Source organism: Sminthopsis crassicaudata, chromosome 4, assembly GCF_048593235.1.
Source record: "Sminthopsis crassicaudata isolate SCR6 chromosome 4, ASM4859323v1, whole genome shotgun sequence".
Taxonomy (NCBI): domain Eukaryota; kingdom Metazoa; phylum Chordata; class Mammalia; order Dasyuromorphia; family Dasyuridae; genus Sminthopsis; species Sminthopsis crassicaudata.
In genome coordinates, this window is record NC_133620.1 from 206573719 (window position 1) to 206581856 (window position 8138).

General features: G+C 39.0%; 1 pseudogene; it reads right to left on the minus strand.

The window, feature by feature from the left end:
• Nucleotides 1-5099: 5099 nt before the first annotated feature.
• Nucleotides 5100-6664, minus strand: LOC141541222 (heat shock cognate 71 kDa protein-like; annotated as a pseudogene).
• Nucleotides 6665-8138: the final 1474 nt, after the last annotated feature.

Here is an 8138-nt window from a genome sequence, read left to right on the forward strand (position 1 = left end):
TAGTGAGAAATCTATAAAAAGCCTTTTTGGCATTAGAAAGAGAAAGGCAAATTATCTCAGTGGTGCTGATGATCTGGTAATAGATTGGGATTAAGTGGCTATTGTTTCCCCTTAAGATCTGGGCCTGTTGTCCAGCTTTTCCCAACTTTCAAGGTAGTCAAGAGTTCCTCACTTTGGGTAAGTTTCATGAAGTCAGAAGCAAAGAAGAGAATTGGCTACTTCTAAAACTAAGTAGTTCATATTAAATGAGATCAATGGACAAACATCACAGCCCAGAAAATTTTATGTCAGAGACAAGGATTCATTTGAGGAAGAAAGAAAGAAAGAAAGAAAGAAAGAAAGAAAGAAAGAAAGAAGAAAGAAAAGAAAGAAAGAAAGAAAGAAAGAAAGAAAGAAAGAAAGAAAGAAAGAAAGAAAGAAAGAAAGAAAGGAAGGAAGGAAGGAAGGAAGGAAGGAAGGAAGGAAGGAAGGAAGGAAGGAAGGAAGGAAGGAAGGAAGGAAGGAAGGAAGGAAGGAAGGAAGGAAGGAAGGAAGGAAGGAAGGAAGAAAGGAAGGAAGGAAGGAAGGAAGGAAGGAAGGAAGGAAGAAAGGAAGGAAGGAAGGAAGGAAGGAAGGAAGGAAGGAAGGAAAGAAGAAAGAAAGAAAGAAAGAAAGAAAGAAAGAAAGAAAGAAAGAAAGAAAGGAAGGAAGGAAGGAAGGAAGGAAGGAAGGAAGGAAGGAAGGAAGGAAGGAAGGAAGGAAGAGAGGGAGGGAGGGAGGAAGGAAGGAAGGAAGGAAAAAGGAAAGAAAGAAAGGAAGGAAGAAAGAAAGAAAGATAGAAAGAAAGGAAGGAAGGAAGAGAGAAAGAAAGAGAGAAAGGAAGGAAGGAAAGAAAGAAACAAAGGAAGGAAGAAGGAAAGAAAGAAAGAAGGAAAAAAAGAAAGGAAAGAAGGAAAGGAAGGAAAAAGGAAAGGAAGGAAGGAAAAAGGAAAGGAAAGAAGGAAAGAAGAGAGGAAAGAAGGAAGGGAGGGAGGGAGGAAAAGAAGGAGGAAGGGAAGAAAGAAAGAAAGATATACCAGGAAAGTATGCTGATTTGAGTGACTGATAGAAATGAACAGGAAGTAATCCTAAAAATAGTGGTAAGATTGGCATTGCTTGTACATGACTTCTATGATTATGGATAAACCAGGCTTCTTGGTTCAGAAAACTGACTGTATGAAACTTTCCCACTCTTACTTTCGGCTGTGTAAAAGGATGCAGGCATTAATTGAAGGCTGGGGACTCAGTGGGATTTAGGGGCCATGGAATATTAAATAATTCACTTGCTAATAATTAATTCATTCATATAATATTCATGGAATATTAAATAATTTGATATGACTGATGATCTCTGAATGTCTGATAACAACAATGTGATTATTGTTTCTTTTATTTGACTAATTAAATGTGCTTATGTAGTCTGTCACATTTATCATCTTAAAACATAGCATCTGAAGATGGACCTTTTCCTTTAAAATGGATTATTTGACTTTCAGCTGTCAACTCCCATTAAGAAAGAAGTAGGTCTAAGGATTAAAGTCCCAATATTTTTTTTAATATTTTATTTTCCCACACTTTAACATTCATTGGGGTTAAGTCTTGAGTTCCAGATTCTATTCTTCCTTCCCTCCCACATCCCTTCCCAGAGACAGCATGGTATAGGCTATCCAAAGCATTTTTAAACAATTGCCAAATTAAAAAAAATTTTGTACAATGCAACTGGAAATTCTTCTTTTTATTTTTAAGATGTACTTTGCCTACTGGAGTTTCTCCTGGCACTTGGCAGAAGACTTTTCAAATCCATCAGTTCTGGGACCAATGGACAAAAATCACAGAATTGTCTGATCCCTCAGTTCCAAGCAGAGCTTCTCAGGTAGTCTTCTCAGGATACACAATACCAGTTTATTTGCTTAATCTTTGGTGGCAAGGTCACATAAACAAGTAACAATTAAGTAATTCCTGGGGAGCAATTTTTTAAAACATCATCTTCCAACACTTGATTGATGTGAGCTGTAATGGGAGATACATTTCAGGTGTGGTTTTTCCTTGCTTGAAAAGGAAGGTATCTCCTAATCAGGATCATCATTGGGCAGGCATCTAGTGGGCACTCCTGGGGCATATAATGAGAGATCTCAGGTGGATTTCTTCATCAGGAAGACAGGGACAGAACAAAGGTCTCACAGGCTTTTGAAAGGCCTTCTTTGGGAACCTACAAAGAAAAGATCTATTCATGGCATTGTAAAATGTTACTTGTCCCATTTCATAATCCATGAAGATATCCACTTTGGGGACAGGTGGGCTTTGATGATAGCCATCCCGTGAACTGCAGAGAAAGAAACCATCTTGACGTTTGCAGCCGGATATGGTCCTGATATCCTCGGGGAATGGGGAGCGCATCCACTTTCTGCTGATGGACTCTTCACAGATACCCACTTCCCACTCTGTCTTTTCTCCCACCTCCACTTCCCAATAGTGCCTGCCTGAGGTGAAGGTCTGGGCCCCCAGGACAGTAAGAGAATGAACAAATCTTTCTTTGTTGTTGGGCAGGTCCTGGGGGACACTTGTGTACTTGACACTCTTCAGGTCTTTGGACATGACCAGATGAATGTGGGCTATCAGGATCCAGAGTTATATCCCTGAAGAAGGTCATGAACATTTCTGTCCGGCCAGTGACGTGATACATTCTCCAGTCCTTCGAGACAACTTCTGGCTCTTGATGGAGGAGTAGCTTCTCACTCTTGTCCAAGGTGCCTTTCATACCTTGGACCATTTAGGAGGGGGTCTCCTCCACATGCACCTTCCACTTCCAATAGGAAACTTTTCACATTTTGGAGTTCTTGTGACAGTTTGACTTTATGCCTGTCATACTTCACCATGTTGTTGCTGAATTGTTGCTTCAGCAGGTTAAATTGTAGAATTTTTTCCTCCTCTATGAACTGCTGAATTGTTTCATATTTAGACAAAAGTATACATTGGAAATAAGGAAAGTACTTCTTACATTTTGCCTCTGCCCTTATAACATGGTCCCATGCCTCCTGAAGATGTTCTTCTTTCCTTTTTAAGACCACCTGTGTCTCCAAGAGCTTCTCCTTTCCCGTGGCAGCCACATTTTCCAAGGGAAGGACATGGTGATTCTTGTGTTCTGGAGCTAAGGAACAGGAATCACAGAGGATTCTGTGGTCGTCCTCACAGAAGAGCTTCTCCTTTTCTCCATGTTTCTCACAGGTGCTCAGGCCCACAAGGGCCTGCACTAGATGAGGTCTGAGCATTTTGGTGGTGATAGATAGCTGCTGCAGGTTCCTATTGCTCACCACATTCCTGCCATAATTGATATCTGCTCTGCACTCTGGGAAGGCTGAGGTTTCCTGGGCTCCCATTCTGCACTAAGACAGCCTTTGCAAAAGCTATGGCCACAATTGACAGTCACTGGATCTGTGAAGTAGCCCAAGCAGATGGAGAAAGTGAGGCTTGCTTGGAGATCTTCAATTAAGTCTTTGACATCCATGTCTCTGGGCTTTCAGTTCCTCCCTTCTCAGATGCTCCTCTCAGGAGAGACAATGCTGGCTCTTTCCCTAGAGCTCTGGCAGGAAAAGATGCCAAAGTCCCAATATTTTATTGTTATCAAGTCCCTGAGATATCACTATATTTTTTCCTTTCAAGACAGTTATTGTATGAGTTTGTCAAGAAATGGAAAGTGGAGTCAAGATCTCTAAATATGGAATAACCATTCTCAACTGTAGCCAAGGCTGTTTCAAGTCTTTCACATATTTGTGGCCTGAACTATGAAGCTGTAAGATTGGCAAACATCACTCTCTTTTTGCTTAGAAAGATATCCTGTCATCACTGAATCTAAAAAAATAGAATTTTAATTTTCTCTTTATACTTCTCATTATTTATTGCAGGAAAAAAAGAAGATGCTTCCCAAATATCTTCATCATTTAATTTTCTTTTATATAATTTTTCTGTTTTGAAATTGCTATTGTTGTTTCCAAAAGAGATCATTTCCATCATCGAACTCTTTGGTTTTGCCAGCTCATACAAATGACGGTTAAATCAAAGAAGCAAAGTCATTGCTTGTCAATGGAAAGATGAGAAATAAGTAACTAGGGAGGATAAATAGCTAGCTTAGATTCCTCTCTGCCCGAGTATTCTTTTTATTATTACTAGTGGGGCAAGGGACTGAGTATAAGCTTGAATGCACCTACAATAAATCAATTAACAAATATTTATTACAAAAATTTAAGCAAAGCACTATGCCAGGAATTGGAACAAAAAGATTTATCAGATTGTGGGAAATAGCTTAACAATCAGATATATTAAGTTTTCTTTTTTTAAACTACCCAAGGATGGAGTTAATCTGGGACAGGTGGCTTTAATTCATCAAAGACAGGTAGGGCACTCCCTTACTTGAGCATCAATTCCAATTTGTGCTTTCTCTTCCCTCTCAAAGTAAGTTCCCTATGTGTTCTCATTTAATAAGCTTTTGAGATCATACATTTGGAGTTAAAAGGGATCTTAAAATGACTTGCTTAATGCCACATAGAAAGCTGATGCCAGAAATAGGATTTGAATCTAGTGCTATTCTAAATAGATTGCTCTTTTTAATGGGAACCATTTCTGGGCAGTCTCAGAAAATATAATCTAAAAATTTCCCCTTCCTTGAAAGTTTTTAATATGATTTCTTTTACTCATTATATTAATTCCTATTTTACATTTTCCCACCTCTATTTTAGTCTTATCAGCTACTCTGATGGGTTTTTTTTTGTGCCAATTTAAATAGATTTTATTCTCCAGCATTTCCACTTACTACAGTACTGATAAAGTGCAATGTTGTTTACTTCTCCTTCTGCACACATTCAAATATTCAGAATGCCCAGATTTACATAGCTTAAATGTTACTTTTTAGACTGCTACTTCCTTGGCTACAAATTTGAAGTACTTCAATTTTTGGAAAGCTGTGTGGAAGTTCTTTCTTCTGGGGCAACGTCTTCAATGGAGGGTCCAGAAGAAGCACCTCCAGACAGGGCTGCTCCACCACCTGGGAACCTACCAAGCATGCCTCCTGGCACACCCCCTGCACTCTAGTACAGTTTAGTGATGATGGAGCTGTAGACCTTCTCTAATTCTTTCTGCTGGTGCTCAAATTCTTCCTTCTCAGAAGTCTTGTTCTTATCCAGTCAGTTGATTATTTCATTACATTTGTTAAGAATCTTTTGTTTGTCTTCATCACCAATTTTGCCCTGCAGTTTTTCATCTTCCACAGTAGCCTTCATGTTAAAAGCATAAGATTCAAGACAATTCTTGGAAGAAACCTTGTCTCTTTGCTTCTCACTCTCAGCCTTGTATTTCTCAGCTTTCTGAACCGTGTTCAATGTCTTCTTTGCTCAGATGATCCTTGTCATTTGTGATGGTAATCTTGTTCTCCTTGCCTGTGCTGTTATCCACATCAGAAACATTAAGGATGCCATTTGCATCAATGCCAACTATTACTTCAATCTGAGGAACACCTCTGGGTTCTGGGGGAATTCCTGTGAGCTCAAACTTGCCAAGCAGGTTGTTATCCTTTGTCATTGCTCTCTCACCCTCATAAAGCTGAATAAGCACACCAGGCTTGTTGTCAGAAAAGGTAGTAAAAATCTGTGTCTACTTGGTGGGGATGGTGGCATTATGTTTGGTCAGAACTGTCATAACTCCTCCAGCAGTTTCAATTCCAAGGGAAAGAGGAGTCACATCCAACACCAGCAAGTCCTGCACATTTTCAGATTTGTCACCAGGCAAAATGGCAGCCTGGGCAGCTCCATCATAAGCAACAGCCTCATCAGGATTGATGCCCTTGTTGAGCTCCTTGTCATTGAAGAAGTCTTGCAGAAGCTTCTGGATTTTGGGGATGCAAGTGAAACCACCCACCAAGACAATGTCATGAATCTCGGATTTATCTAGCTCACCAACTCTTAATGCCTTCTCCACAGGATTCAGTGTGCCACAGAAGAGATCAGCATACAGCTCTTCAAACTGGGCTCAGGTGATTGATGTTTAGAAATTGATTCCTTCATAGAGGAAGCAAACTTCAATACTGGAAGGGATACTGGAAGAGAGGGTATGCTTTGCATATTCACAAGCAGTGTGCAGATGGCAAACGGTCCTGTTGTTATCACTGATGTCCTTCTTGTGCTTTCGCTTGAACTCAGCAATGAAATAATTAACCATGCAGTTGTCAAAGTCCTACCCGCCCAAGTGGGTATTGCCAGCTGTGGACTTGATTTCCAAAATGCCATCTTCAATGGTAATGATGGCAATACCTCCAAGGTCAAAGATCAACACGTTTCTTTCACCACCAACTTTTTTGTTCAAGCCATAAGCAATAGCAGCAGCAGTTGGCTCATTGATGATTTGGATCACATTGAGACCAGCAATGGCTCCAGCATCTTTTGTGGTCTGATGTTGGGAATCATTGAAATAGTCTGATACTGTGACCATAGCATTTGTGACAGTCTTAGGAAGGTAAGCTTCACCAATTTGTTTCATTTTGGTTAAGACCATAGAAGATACTTCTTCAGGATAGAAACTTTTTGGTCTCTCCTTTGTACTCCACTTGAACCTTAGGCATGGCTGTGTTATTCACCACTGTAAAAGGCTAATGCTTCATGTCTGACTGTACAACTCCATAATCAAATCTTCAATCAATCAGACATTTGGCATCAAAAATTGTGTTGATGGGGTTCATTACAACTTGATTCTTTGCAGCATCACCAATTAATCATTCTGTGGTAGTGAGGGTGACAGCTGGGGGTAGTCCTGTTTCCTTGGTCATTAGCAATGATCTTCACTTTCCCATGTTGGAAGAGTCCCACATAGGAATAAGTGGTGCCAAGATCAATGCCAACTGCAGGTCCCTTTGACATGGTTGTTGGGGAGTTGGGGGGCCATAACTGACCGCTGTGGAGAAAGAAGGGCTGCTGCTGCACTGAGTCTCTGATGTTTTTTAAAATAAAAATGATATCCTTTCTATAATTGGTTTTCTTATAAGAAGTCTTTTGCCTTCATGTGTATGATGTATAATAAATCAACCCAGTGCTATTTAGACTTTTCCCCATTCATAGTCCCTAATTCTCTTCAGACCACTAGCATAACGAGGTCTGTAACTTCCTTAAATCATGGGGTGTGGATGATTGCTTCAGTCTGATGAGAGACACTGAAAGGTTTTCATACTGGACCTATACTTTAACTTAATTTCACTCAACATTCCTATTGAAAGTCTATTCTTCCTGTGGGTGAGATAGCATTAAAGCAATCCTTGTACTTTTGGACCTTTCCCTTGTCTACTTTCTGAATATAACATCCTTTCCCTTGTCTACTTTCTGAATACAACATCCTAAGTTATGGAAGAAGTCTGACAGAAACTTTGTCTTTTAGGAAGATTATTTTGGCAACATATCTTAATCTCTAGGATCTAGAAGCAATGTTTTAATCTCTGTTTCAGCTTCAGTTCTAGCATACTTGGGATTAACCAATAGTCTTTATTATTGTTTGAGTTAACTCAAAAAAATATACTTAAATAGATTCACTGATCTCTACACATATTCCTGATGAGAATGCTAGGAATTTCCTTTTTGTTATTTATTAACCATATGACAACTTCCCCTTGCCTCAATTTCCTTATCTATAAAATGTAGACACATTTCAGTTCAATTCAATAAGCATTCATTAAGGGTTTACTTTGTACCAGGCCCCAGTTCTACAAAAAACAAACAAATAAACAAAAAAAAAACAAAAAAAAAACCCACTACCTCATCATGTTGTTTTAAATATCTAATGAGCTAATGTATATGTAGTACTTTATAAACCTTAATGCAATATATCAAGAACTATTTTATAAGTTTGTTGCTCAAATTCCTTCATGATTTCTCCTCAATCTACCTTGAAAACCTTAGCTTTCAATATTTCACTATACATACCTTATATTTTTGCTAGGTAAATGTCATATAGGCTAAAGTGTAGCAGAGAAATATGACACAGGCATATATAATTACAATGTAAAATATAAAAAAAAATTAAGCGTCATATTTGGCACATGATAAGATCTTAAATGTCCTTTGAATTGATTTGCACCCCATTCCCTC